This window comes from Heteronotia binoei, chromosome 8 (genome assembly GCF_032191835.1).
Source record: "Heteronotia binoei isolate CCM8104 ecotype False Entrance Well chromosome 8, APGP_CSIRO_Hbin_v1, whole genome shotgun sequence".
Classification (NCBI taxonomy): domain Eukaryota; kingdom Metazoa; phylum Chordata; class Lepidosauria; order Squamata; family Gekkonidae; genus Heteronotia; species Heteronotia binoei.
Window position 1 is genome coordinate 129,083,339 of NC_083230.1, and position 14,373 is coordinate 129,097,711.

The 14,373-nt window shown below is 50.6% G+C and overlaps 1 long non-coding RNA gene across 1 annotated transcript; it reads left to right on the forward strand.

Annotated features, from left to right (window-relative positions):
* The first annotated feature begins 3,594 nt into the window (after nucleotides 1-3,594).
* LOC132576706 (uncharacterized) lies at nucleotides 3,595-13,887 on the forward strand. Its single transcript, XR_009555768.1, has 3 exons — nucleotides 3,595-3,637; nucleotides 8,126-8,205; nucleotides 13,794-13,887. It is a non-coding gene; the product is annotated as an uncharacterized LOC132576706 (long non-coding RNA).
* The last annotated feature ends 486 nt before the right edge of the window (nucleotides 13,888-14,373 follow it).

Here is a 14,373-nt window from a genome sequence, read left to right on the forward strand (position 1 = left end):
TCCTCCACATGCAGCTGCTCGAATGGCCTCGGGTCAGCCATAGCTTTGGTGGAGGTTGTCCTTGAAAGGGCAGCTGCTGTGGGAGCCCTCTCAGCCCCACCCTCCTCACAGGGTGTCTGTTATGGGGGAGGAAGGGAAGGGATAGTAGGCCCTCTGAGTCTCTGTCCTTGAAAGGGCAGCTGCTGTAAGAGCTCTCTCAGCCCCACCCGCCCCACAGGGTGTCCTGTTGTGAGGGGAGAAGATAGAGGAGATTGTAAGCTGCTCTGAGTCTCTGATTCAGAGAGAAGGGAAAGGAAAGGAAAGGAAAGGTCCCCTGTGCAAGCACCAGTCGCTTCCGACTCTGGGGTGACGTTGCTTTCACAACGTTTTCACGGCAGACTTTTTACGGGGTGGTTTGCCATTGCCTTCCCCAGTCTTTTACACTTCCCCCCCAGCAAGCTGGGTACTCATTTTACCGACTTCAGAAGGATGGAAGGCTGAGTCAACCTCGAGATGGCTACCTGAAAACCCTGCTTCTGCTGGGATTGAACTCAGGTCGTGAGCAGAGCTTAGGACTGCAGTACTGCAGCGTTAACACTCTGCGCCACGGGGCTCCTCTCAGAGAGAAGGGTGAGGTATAAATCTGCAGTCTTCTTCTTCTGCTGAATCAGACCCTTGGTCCATCAGGGTCAATATTGCCCACTCAGATTGGCAGCGGCTCTCTAGGGCCTCAAATAGAGGTCCTTCTTACCCCTCCTGCCTGGTCCTTTCAACAGGAGATGCCGGGGATTGAACCTGGAACCTTCTGCTTGCCAAGCAGATACTCTACCACAGAGTCACAGCCCCACTTCATGGCTCTCCAGGGTCTCAGGCCGAAGTCTTTCCCATCATCTACTGTCTGGTCCTTTTAAACTAGAGATGCTGGGGATTGAACCTGGGACCTTCTGCCTGCCAAGCAGATGCTCTACCACAGAGCCATGTTCCTTCCCCATGAAGCTGCTTTATACTGAATCATATCCTTGGTCCATCAAGGTCGGTATTGTCCACTCCGACTAGCTGTGGCTCCCCATGGTCTCAGGCTGTGGTTTTTCCCATCCCCTCCTGCCTGGTCCTTCTTAATTGGAGATGCTGGGGATTGAACCTGGGACCTTCTGCATGCCAAGCAGAGGCTCTGCCACTGAGCTATAGCTCCACTTCATGGCTCTCCAGGGTCTCAGGCTGAGGTCTCGCCCATGCCCTCCTACCTGGTCCTTTCAACTGGAGATGTCGGGGTTGGAACCTGGGACCTTCTGCATGCCAAGCAGAGGCTCTGCCACTGAGCCACAGTCTCTGCCTATGCGCCTCTTCCTTTGAAGAGCTGTATAGGGGACAGTACCAAGAGTTTCAGTTTGTTACATGGTAGTCGGAAGAGGACAAAAGAGACAAGAGAAGAGAAGAGGACAACAGAAGAGAGTAAAAACTCCTTCTTCTACATGGCTATGAAAAACAAAGAAGAAGAAGAAGATATTGGATTTATATCCCACCCTATACTCTCAATCTCAGAGCAGTCACGATCTCCATTACCTTCCCCCTCACAATAGACACCCTATGAGGTAGGCGGGGCTGAGAGAGCTCTTGCAGCAACTGCCCTTTCAAGGACAACTTCTACGAGAGCTATGGCTGACCCAAGGCCATTCCAGCAGCTGCAAGTGGAGGAGTGGGGAATCAAAACCCAGAAGAGACCCAGTTTGGTGTAGTGGTTAAGTTTGCGGACACTTATCTGGGAGAACCGGGTTTGATTCCCCATTCCTCCACCTGCACCTGCTGGAATGGCCTTGGGTTAGTCATAGCTATCGCAGGAGTTGTTCTTGAAAGGGCAGCTGCTCTGAGAGCCCTCTCAGCCCCACCCACCTCAAAGGGTGTCTGTTGTGGGGGGAGAAGATATAGGAGATTGTAAGCCGCTCTGAGTCTCTGATTCAGAGAGAAGGAAAGGGTATAAATCTACGGTCTTCTTCTCCCAGACAAGAGTCCACACACTTAACCTCTACACCAAACTGGCTCTCTAGATGCAAATGTACAAAATGGGAGTCAATTGCACCTTTAAGACAAACTTAATTTTATTCAGAACATAAGCTTTCATCTGCATGCACATTTCTTCAGACGAGGAATGAGGTACAGTAAGCAGATAGTGTATCAGAATTATGCTTTTGTGTTGACATACTCAGACAAGGGACATTGGCTGTTTATCTCTTTACATATACTAAACCCATCTTCCACTATATTTTGATGTATTTTTTTCCTGGCAAACTAGAATGGTGTATAAGAACATAAGAGAAGCCATGTTGGATCAGGCCAATGGCCCATCCAGCCCAACACTCTGTGTCACATAAGACCATAAGAGAAGCCATGTTGGACCAGGCCGATGGCCCATCCAGTCCAACACTCTGTGTCACATAAGAACAAAAGAGAAGCCATGTTGGATCAGGCCAATGGCCCATCCAGTCCAGCACTCTGTGTCACATAAGAACATAAGAGAAGTCATGTTGGATCACACACACACACATACACACACACACTGTGGCTAATAGCCACTGATGGACCTCTGCTCCATAATTTTATCCAATCCCCTCTTGAAGCTGTCTGTGCTTGTAGCCACCACCACCTCCTGTGGCAGTGAATTCCACATGTGAATCACCCTTTGGGTGAAGAAGGACTTCCTTTTATCCGTTCTAACCTGACTGCTCAGCAATGTATATTTATGTTACATGTTAAAAGGTAAATTAGTTGGACAGGAAAAACTTCTGGGAAAGAAATGCTTTCTTTTTGACCCAGGTTTATTCGCAATAGAAGAATTAGCCAGGCATTCTCACATTCTGACGTGTTACTGTTTTATGGTTTCCCACACGAATGCAACCCAGATCAAAGGTTTTCTGAATTTGTTAATTTTGCTCTTCTGCTATCAGTTTTTAACTTTGTACCACTTGGCATTCCAAACCCCACCAGCTATATGGGGCTCTGCTTACTGTACCTCATTCCTCGTCTGGAGAAGCGTGCTTTTAGCACACGAAAGCTGACATTCTGAATAAAACTAAGTTGGTCTTAAAGGTGCAATCGACTCCTATTTTGTTCTACTGCTTCAGACCAACACGGCTGCCTATTTGGATCTATCTAGATGCAAAGGAAGTAGACCTTTCTTTGCATCTAGACACTACAGGTGAATGCCACAGCTCTTGCACTTCTGTAAACTAGAGTTATTATTTACTCCTTATGCATGCCAAAGCCAGCTCACCCAAGCGAACGGGTGAATGCTCATCCAACCAATCACATTCCCTTCCACAAGAAGTGAGGGTTTCTGGATAATCATTGCTTAGACACGCCGTTTCACCAGGACATTTCTCCGTGTTCTAGAACCCTCAGTTAGCTCAAGATGTGATGATAAGTACTCCGAAGGCAGTAGGAATAACTGAAGTGCATCGTTTGAGGGAACGGAAGGAAATGTCCTTATGGAACAAAACTCCAGTTCAGTGAACTCTACATAGGGGATGACTGTGAGTATCTCAGTGATTTAGATGGTCGCAGGCCTTGCCAGCGTGATGTTCGTTGTTAATACAGACGTCGGGATTTGAAGAAGCGCCATTCCAAGGTTCTTCAGGTAACAGGACCGCTCTGCCCAGAACTGGTGAGATTCCCCCTCAGAACCCTGAATTTGATTTTGGACACTGCCCTTACATGCCCTTACATAGTCCAATTCAAGAAATATCTGGGGACTTTGGGGGTGGAGCCAGGAGACTTGGGGGTGGAGCTGGGAGCCTTTGGGGGTGGAGCCAGGATACTTGGGGGTGGAGCCAGGAGCCTTTGGGGGAGGAGCCAGGAGACTTGGGGGTGGAGCCGGGAGCAAGGGTGTGACAAGCACAATTGAACTCCGAAGGGAGTTCTGGCCATTACATTTAAAGGGACCACAGACCTTTTACATGCCTTTCCTCCACTGGAAATAATGAAGGACAGGGGCACCTTCTTTGGGGGTTCTGAGAATTGGATCCCCTGGTCCAAACTTTTTGAAACTTGGTGAGTGTTTTGAGGAGAGGCACCAGATCGTATGCTGAAACTGTGGTGCCTCTACCTCAGAAAACAGCCCCTCCCCAGAGCCCCAGTACCTGTCAAGGTAGGAATCATAGAGTTGGAAGGGACCTCTAGGGTCATCTAGTTCAACCCCCTGCACAATGCAGGAAACCCACAAACACCTCTCCCTAAATTCACAGGATCTTCATTGCTGTCAGAGGCCATCTAGCCTCTGTTGAAAAACCTCCAAGGAAGGAGAGCCCACCACTTCCCGAGGAAGCCTGTTCCACTGAGGAACCGCTCTAACGGTCAGGAAATTCTTCCTAATGTTGAGTCAGAAACTTTTCTGATTTAATTTCAACCCATTGGTTCTGGACCGATTTTCTGGGGCCAAAGAAAACAATTCCACACCATCCTCTAGATGAAGCCCTTTAAGGACTTGAAGATGGGGATCCTATCACCTCTCAGCCACCTCCTCTCCAGGCTAAACATCCCCAGCTCCTTCAACCTTTCCTCATAGGACTTGGTCTCCAGACCCCTCACCATCTTTGTCACCCTCCTCTGGACCTGTTCCATCTTGTCTATATCCTGGCAGGAGAGATCACAAAAGAAGACAAAGGGTCGAAAAAGGGGAATCCTATGAGAAACTGCAGAAGGAACGGAGTGGGTATAGACCAGGGGTCCCCCAAATGTCTCCCAGGGTGCCCTTGTGTCCACAGCTGTCGAAATGCTTTAGAAAGTAGGTGGGGCCAGGCGGGGCTTTCACCCAGCAAGAGCTCTGATTGGCCACTGGAGATTTGATTGGTGGTGCAGATTTTTTAAAAACGTTGCTTGGGCACCATCTGTCACCACAGCGCCAGGATCTTCACTGGGCGACTGAAGGTAAGCCGCGGCAGCTATTTTGTGGCTGGCTCCGCCTCCTCAAACAGCCATTTTGTAGCAGGGCCCACCACATCCTGGTAGAATTCCAAAGGTGGCCACGGGTACTAGAAGAGGGGTGGCCAAACTGTGCTCTTCCACACATATCGTGTGGCTCTCGAAGCCCACACTGCCCCGTCGGTCGGCTTGGAGAAGGCCTTTCTCTCTTCAAATCACTTCTTCAAGCCAAGCCAGCTGGTGGCTTGGAGAATGTTTAAAGTTGCTTTCTTTCTACCTCTCCCTTCTCTCTCCCCATCTTCCTTCCTTCCTTCCCTCAGACATCTGACGTCCATGTCTCGTGGCTCTCAAACATCTGATGTTTATTCTGTGTGGCTCTTACGTTAAGCAAGTTTGACCACCCCTGTACTAGAAGGTGGGGAACCTTGGTAGAGATTCTAGCTGCTGCCTAACAGGATAAGACCCAGCCCCAAGCCGAGTGTTTTGTTTCAGCTGCCAGCAGAGTGATAAATCTCATGATCTCATTTCTGGATACTTGAATCTGGAGAATGGGGCCATGAATAGACTGGACAGCTATGAAAACTATGAAAGATAATAATAATAAAAAAATCCATGGGGGTTAAGCTTCCCTCTAAGTAGCAGAGTCTTGCGAGCAAAAAATTCTACTTTGTGAGCGGCTGGCATTCAAGTGGTGCAGAAAAACAACAACGGCAACACAATAGAAACAGAGATCCTAAAAACAATTGTGTCAAGAACACCGTTTGGCAAATTTGACAAAAGTCTATGTATTGTATTGTGCAAAAACATCCAGTTTATATTCCAAAACCGTCAATCACACAGAGAGCATAACGTCCCGAACAGAAACACTGTTTCTAAGGATGACTCCGATGAATTATTGAAAATTCGAATTGGGCGTTTGAGAGAGGCCGGTCTGAGGACCTTGTCAGTCGGCTTGTGAAGAATCTGCAAGTGCAGCGGAATGCGATTTAAGCCGGTGATTGCGTGAAGGCAAGACTTTCTCCTTCGGAAGCCGACATCGGTGGAAGGACTCCGTTTGGAACTCACTCCCGAGTAGTATTACTCCTTATAGACTTTTTATAAATACTTCGTCGGAGTTATCCTTAGAAACAGTGTTTCTGTTTGGGACTTTACGCTCTCTATGTGATTTATGGTTTTGGAATATAAATGGGATGTTTTTGCACAATACAATATATATAGACACTTTTGTAAAATTTGTCAAACTGTGTTCTTGACACAATTGTTTTTAGATCTCCGGCATTCAAGTGGTGAGCTCCTGCATCAATGATTGTGCTCTGGGGTCATCTTTCCTGAGCGAAGACAAAAAATGTGTCAGCTGGGGGCTAAAAAACTGTGTGAGCTGGAGGTTTTTAAGCAGAGGCTAGATGGCCATCTGACAGCAATGAAGATCCTGTGAATTTGAAAGGAAAGGTCCTCTGTGCAAGCACCAGTTGTTTCCGACTCTGGGGTGACGTTGCTTTCACAATGTTTTCACGGAAGACTTTTTACGGGGTGGTTTGCCCTTGCCTTCCCCAGTCCTCTACACTCTCCCCCCAGCAAGCTGGGGACTCATTTGACCGACCTCGGAAGGATGGAAAGCTGAATCAACCTGGAGCCGGCTACCTGAACCAGCTTCCACTGGGATCAAACTCAGGTCGTGAGCAGAGGGCTCCAACTGCAGTACTGCAGCTTTACTACTCTGCGTCACGGGGCTCCTGTGAATTTAGTGGGAGGTCTTTGTGAGTTTCCTGCATTGTGCAAGGGATTGGACTAGATGACCCTGGAGGTCCCTTCCAACTCTATGATTAGAAAGAACTTTCTGACCATTAGAGTGGTTCTTCAGTGGAACAGGCTTCCTCAGGAGGTGATGGGTTCTCCTTCCTTGGAGGTTTTTAAGCAGAGGCTAGATGGCCATCTGACAGCAATGAAGATTCTGTGAATTTAGAGGGAGGGGTTTGTGAGTTTCCTGCATTGTGCAGGGGGCTGGACTAGATGACCCTGGAGGTCCCTTCCAACTCTATGATTCTTCGGGAGCTGGTGGGCTCTCCTTCCCTGGAGGTTTTTAAAGAGAGGCTAGATGGCCATCTGACAGCAATGAAGATTCTGTGAATTTAGTGGGAGGTCTTTGTGAGTTTCCTGCATTGTGCAGGGGATTGGACTAGATGACCCTGGAGGTCCCTTCCAACTCTATGATTAGAAAGAACTTTCTGACCATTAGAGTGGTTCTTCAGTGGAACAGGCTTCCTCAGGAGGTGATGGGTTCTCCTTCCTTGGAGGTTTTTAAGCAGAGGCTAGATGGCCATCTGACAGCAATGAAGATCCTGTGAATTTGAAAGGAAAGGTCCCCTGTGCAAGCACCAGTCATTTCTGACTCTGGGGTGACATTGCTTTCATGTTTTCATGGCAGACTTTTCACGGGGTGGTTTGCCCTTGCCTTCCCCAGTCCTCTACACTTTCCCCCCAGCAAGCTGGGGACTCCTTTGACCGACCTCGGAAGGATGGAAAGTTGAGTCAACCTGGAGCCGGCTACCTGAACCAGCTTCCACTGGGATCGAACTCAGGTCGTGAGCGGAGGGCTCCAACTGCAGTACTGCAGCTTTACCACTCTGCGCCACGGGGCTCCTGTGAATTTAGTGGGAGGTCTTTGTGAGTTTCCTGCATTGTGCAGGGGATTGGACTAGATGACCCTGGAGAACCCTTCCAACTCTACGATTCTAGGAAACTGTGAGCCGGCTCACACTAACTCAGCTTAGAGGGAACACTGGCTAATACCCCTCTCCCCAATACGAGAAGCAGTGCTTTGTGGGAAGGGAACTTTCTAGGAAGGGAAAATGGAACTAGCTTAGGAGGAATAAGACTTTCCTGCATGTTCTTATAGAATCATAGAGTTGGAAGGGGGCATTACAGGCCATCTAGTCCAACCCCTTGTCAATGCAGGATTAGCCTAGAACACTGTTCCCTCTAAGCTGAGTTAGTGTGAGCCAGCTCACAGACGTTTTGCCTCCGGCTCACACTTTTTTGTCTTTCCTCAGGCAAGAGGGCCCCAGAGTGCACCAATTTATGTCACCTCTTTCATGCCAGTAGCTCACAAAGTAGGCTTTTCACTCACGAGACCCCGCTGGCCTAAAGCGTCCCTATAAAATCATAGAAATTCTGGGTCGGTCATCTCACATCCGGCTCAATCACATTCTCCTCACCGGCGTTCTCTTCCCAGGGAAAAGAGGAAAATGGGACGGAGGTTTCCCTTCAGCCTCACCTTTCGTGGCTTCCTTGTTGTCTGCCTGTACCTCAAAGGTGAGTTCAAAGGTACCCCTCAGGTTTGGAGGAAGTGGATCACTGAAGCCCAGCTACTGGGGGCAATGGATGGGAAAAGGCTTCATTCCTAGCTTGAAAAGTTTCCCAGAGGAATCCTACATGAAGAAGACTGCAGATGTATACCCCGCTCTTCTCTCTGAATCAGAGACTCAGAGCACCACACAAACTCCTCCCCCCACCTTTGAGGTGGGTGGGGCGAAGAGAGCTCTCGCAGAAGCCGTTCTTTCAAGGACAACTCCTACGAGAGCTGCAGCTAACCCAAGGCCATTCCAGCAGCTGCAAGTGGAGGAGTGGGGAATCGAACCCATTTCTTCAAGATAAGAGTCCACACACTTCACCACAACACCAAAGTGGCCTTAGAATAATCATGCATGGCAATTTATCTTCTCCCCGCACAACAGACACCCTGTGAGGTGGGTGGGGCTGAGATAACTCTCACAGCAGCTGCCCTTTCAAGGACAACCTCTGCCAGAGCTATGGCTGACCCAAGGCCATTCCAGCAGCTGCAAGTGGAGGAGTGGGGAATCGAACCCATTTCTTCAAGATAAGAGTCCACACACTTCACCACTACACCAAAGTAGCCTTAGAATAATCATGCATGGCAATTTATCTTCTCCCCCCACAACAGACACCCTGGGAGGTGGGTGGGGCTGAGAGAGCTCTCCCAGAAGCTATTTCAAGGACAACTCCTATGAGAGCTATGGCTGACCCAAGGCCATTCCAGCAGTTGCAAGTGGAGGAGTGGGGAATCAAACCCGGTTCTCCCAGAAAAGAGAACTATGGCTGACCCAAGGCCATTCCAGCAGCTGCAAGTGGAGGAGTGGGGAATCAAACCCGGTTCTCCCAGATAAGAGAGCTCTGGCTGACCCAAGGCCATTCCAGCAGCTGCAAGTGGGGGAGTGGGGAATCAAACCCGGTTCTCCCAGATAAGAGAGCTCTGGCTGAGCCAAGGCCATTCCAGCAGCTGCAGGTGGAGGAGTGGGGAATCAAACCCGATTCTCCCAGATAAGAGAGCTCTGGCTGACCCAAGGCCATTCCAGCAGCTGCAAGTGGGGGAGTGGGGAATCAAACCCGGTTCTCCCAGATAAGAGAGCTATGGCTTACCCAAGGCCATTCCAGCAGCTGCAAGTGGAGGAGTGGGGAATCAAACCCGGTTCTCCCAGATAAGAGAGCTCTGGCTGACCCAAGGCCATTCCAGCTGCTGCAAGTGGAGGAGCGGGGAATCAAACCCGGTTCTCCCAGATAAGAGAGCTCTGGCTGACCCAAGGCCATTCCAGCAGCTGCAAGTGGAGGAGCGGGGAATCAAACCCGGTTCTCCCAGATAAGAGAGCTCTGGCTGACCCAAGGCCATTCCAGCAGCTGCAAGTGGAGAAGTGGGGAATCAAACCTGGTTCTCCCAGATAAGAGAGCCATGGCTGACCCATGCCATTCCAGCAGCTGCAAGTGGAGGAGTGGGGAATCAAACCCAGTTCTCCCAGATAAGAGAGCTCTGGCTGACCCAAGGCCATTCCAGCAGCTGCAAGTGGAGGAGTGGGGAATCCAACCTGATTCTCCCAGATAAGAGAGGTATTGCTGACCCAAGGCCATTCCAGCAGCTGCAAGTGGAGGAGTGGGGAATCAAACCCGGTTCTCCCAGATAAGAGAGCTCTGGCTGACCCAAGGCCATTCCAGCAGCTGCAAGTGGAGAAGTGGGGAATCAAACCTGGTTCTCCCAGATAAGAGAGCCATGGCTGACCCATGCCATTCCAGCAGCTGCAAGTGGAGGAGTAGGGAATCAAACCCAGTTCTCCCAGATAAGAGAGCTCTGGCTGACCCAAGACCATTCCAGCAGCTGCAAGTGGAGGAGGGGGGAATCCAACCCGGTTCTCCCAGATAAGAGAGCTCTGGCTGACCCAAGGCCATTCCAGCAGCTGCAAGTGGAGGAGTGGGGAATCAAACCCGGTTCTCCCAGATAAGAGAGCTCTGGCTGACCCAAGGCCATTCCAGCAGCTGCAAGTGGAGGAGTGGGGAATCAAACCCGGTTCTCCCAGATAAGAGAGCCATGGCTGACCCAAGGCCATTCCAGCAGCTGCAAGTGGAGGAGTGGGGAATCCAACCTGATTCTCCCAGATAAGAGAGCTCTGGCTGACCCAAGGCCATTCCAGCAGCTGCAAGTGGAGGAGTGGGGAATCAAACCCGGTTCTCCCAGATAAGAGAGCTCTGGCTGACCCAAGGCCATTCCAGCAGCTGCAAGTGGAGGAGTGGGGAATCAAACCCGGTTCTCCCAGATAAGAGAGCTCTGGCTGACCCAAGGCCATTCCAGCAGCTGCAAGTGGAGAAGTGGGGAATCAAACCTGGTTCTCCCAGATAAGAGAGCCATGGCTGACCCATGCCATAACAGCAGCTGCAAGTGGAGGAGTGGGGAATCAAACCCAGTTCTCCCAGATAAGAGAGCTCTGGCTGACCCAAGGCCATTCCAGCAGCTGCAAGTGCAGGAGGAGGGAATCCAACCCGGTTCTCCCAGATAAGAGAGCTCTGGCTGACCCAAGGCCATTCCAGCAGCTGCAAGTGGAGGAGTGGGGAATCAAACCCGGTTCTCCCAGATAAGAGAGCTCTGGCTGACCCAAGGCCATTCCAGCAGCTGCAAGTGGAGGAGTGGGGAATCAAACCCGGTTCTCCCAGATAAGAGAGCCATGGCTGACCCAAGGCCATTCCAGCAGCTGCAAGTGGAGGAGTGGGGAATCCAACCTGATTCTCCCAGATAAGAGAGCTCTGGCTGACCCAAGGCCATTCCAGCAGCTGCAAGTGGAGGAGTGGGGAATCAAACCCGGTTCTCCCAGATAAGAGAGCTCTGGCTGACCCAAGGCCATTCCAGCAGCTGCAAGGGGAGGAGTGGGGAATCAAACCCGGTTCTCCCAGATAAGAGAGCTCTGGCTGACCCAAGGCCATTCCAGCAGGTGCAAGTGGAGGAGTGGGGAATCAAACCCGGTTCTCCCAGATAAGAGAGCTCTGGCTGACCCAAGGCCATTCCAGCAGCTGCAAGTGGAGGAGTGGGGAATCAAACCCGGTTCTCCCAGATAAGAGAGCTCTGGCTGACCCAAGGCCATTCCAGCAGCTGGGAGTGGAGGAGTGGGGAATCAATCCCGGTTCTCCCAGATAAGAGAGCTGTGGCTGACCCAAGGCCATTCCAGCAGCTGCAAGTGGAGGAGTGGGGAATCAAACCTCGTTCTCCCAGATAAGAGTCCGCGCACTTCACCACTACATCAGATTTTCTAGTGAAAATCAGGTGGTGAGATACCCGTTCTCTGACCTCTCCTTTTTTGCCACCTGAGGATTGGCAACCCTAATTTTCCTGCATCAACTACAGAACTGCCTCCAGGCACCAGTCCAGGTTTTGACAGCCTCCTTGAGATCAGCTGGAAGTACGAGAGAGGGCGGAGTGTCATCTGCATATTGGCTGACAACCGAGTCCAGATCTCTGAGTTGATAAATACAATAGCAACGCTGCTTCCAGCTTTATGCCAGAAAACAAGGAAAGGTATCACCTGTTCCTTCCAACCTAGTAGGGAGGTTCAACGTGGAGCTTCTAAACGGTAGGCTTAGAACAGGTCTAAGGAAGGACTTCTTCACTCAAGAAGTCCTATTAGCATGTGGAACTCACTGCCACAGGAAGTGGTGGCAACTACAAGCATAGACAGCTTCACGAGGGGATTAGATGAATATATGAAGAAGAGGTCCATCGGTGGCTATTGATAGTAAGATGTAGATGGAACATTATACCAGGGGCAGTGATTCTGTGTCTTCTTGGTGTTTGGGGGGGGGGCAACAGTGGGAGGGCCTCTGGAATTCTGGCCCTGCTGGTGGACCTCCTGAGGGCAGCTGAGTTTTGGTCACTGTGTGACACAGAGTGTTGGACTGGATGGGCCATTGGCCTGATCCAACACGGCTTCTCTTATGTTCTTCTGTGACACAGAGTGTTGGACTGGATGGGCCACTGGCCTGACCAATATGGCTTCTCTTATGTTCTTCTGTGACACAGAGTGTTGGACTGGATGGGCCATTGGCCTGATCCAACATGGCTTCTCTTCTGTTCTTATGTGACACAGAGTGATGGACTGGATGCAACATTGGCCTGATCCAACACGGCTTCTCTTATGTTCTTCTGTGACACAGAGTGTTGGACTGGATGGGCCACTGGCCTGACCAATATGGCTTCTCTTATGTTCTTCTGTGACACAGAGTGTTGGACTGGAGGGGCCACTGGCCTGACCAATATGGCTTCTCTTCTGTTCTTCTGTGACACAGAGTGTTGGACTGGATGGGCCATTGGCCTGATCCAACACGGCTTCTCTTATGTTCTTCTGTGACACAGAGTGTTGGACTGGATGGGCCACTGGCCTGATCCAACATGGCTTCTCTTATGTTCTTCTGTGACACAGAGTGTTGGACTGGATGGGCCACTGGCCTGATCCAACAGGGCTTCTCTTATGTTCTTACGTGACACAGAGTTCTCGACTGGATGGGTCACTGGCCTGATCCAACAGGGCTTCTCTTATGTTCTTACGTGACACAGAGTGTTGGACTGGATGGGCCACTGGCCTGACCAATATGGCTTCTCTTATGTTCTTCTGTGACACAGAGTGTTGGACTGGATGGGCCATTGGCCTGATCCAACATGGCTTCTCTTCTGTTCTTATGTGACACAGAGTGATGGACTGGATGCAACATTGGCCTGATCCAACACGGCTTCTCTTATGTTCTTCTGTGACACAGAGTGTTGGACTGGATGGGCCACTGGCCTGACCAATATGGCTTCTCTTATGTTCTTCTGTGACACAGAGTGTTGGACTGGAGGGGCCACTGGCCTGACCAATATGGCTTCTCTTCTGTTCTTCTGTGACACAGAGTGTTGGACTGGATGGGCCATTGGCCTGATCCAACACGGCTTCTCTTATGTTCTTCTGTGACACAGAGTGTTGGACTGGATGGGCCACTGGCCTGATCCAACATGGCTTCTCTTATGTTCTTCTGTGACACAGAGTGTTGGACTGGATGGGCCACTGGCCTGATCCAACAGGGCTTCTCTTATGTTCTTACGTGACACAGAGTGTTGGACTGGATGGGCCACTGGCCTGATCCAACATGGCTTCTCTGATGTTCTTCTGTGACACAGAGGTCATTTTCGCACTCACCTTCTGCCGGCGCGACCCCCCTCTTCACCGCGCAGGATCTGCGCGGATTTCGCACTAAACGCTGCGGAGCAGCCAGAAAAGCCGGAAGCTCCCGGCGCAAAAGCCGCTCAAACTGAAACCGCCAAAAAGCAGTTTGGCGTTTGCGCAGCTTTTGCGACGGGAGCTTCCGGCTTTTCTGGCTGCTCCGCAGCGTTTAGTGCGAAATCCGCGCAGATCCTGCGCGGTGAAGAGGGGGGTCGCGCCGGCGGAAGGTGAGTGCGAAAACGACCAGAGTGTTGCACTGGAGGGGCCATTGGCCTGATCCAACATGGCTTCTCTTATGACTGAAGGGCTGTCCCTCCTTTGAACCTGGACTCTAACAAGGATTGTGCTTCTTTTCTCCCTAACTACCTGCAGAAGCTGTACCCTGCAAGACAGGCTGGACGTACTATAAAGGTCACTGCTACGGCCTCTTCAACAACAAGCTGAATTGGGCAGAGGCAGAGGTGAGATATTTGTCTCTGGACAAAAACGAGGGCTGTATGAGATCCTCTTTGGCTCTTCCTTGAAGGAGGGGGCTTTCTGTCTGCCGTGGCAGCTGCCCGTAGGGTCCAGATTACAGAGAGGGTCTGCAAATCCCTTCATTCTAGTTCACAATGGCTACCTTGAACTTGCTGCTATTCTCCAACAATCGGGCTTTAAGAGATTTTGTGGAAGATGCGGGGCTTTTTTTTTGAGCAGGAACTCAGTTCCGGTTGGTTTGACATTAGGAGGTGTGGCCTAATATGCAGATGAGTTCCTTCTGGGCTTTTTTCTACTAAAAATGCCCTGAAAAGATGGATTGTCCATAAAGGGTTCAAGAACCCAGGGTTTGATCTTCACTCTCGTGAAGCCAGTTTGGTGTAGTAGTTAAGAGCCGGGTTTGATTCCCCCCTCCTCCACTTGCAGCTGCTGGAATGGCCTTGGGTCAGCCAGAGCTCTCTTATCTGGGAGAACC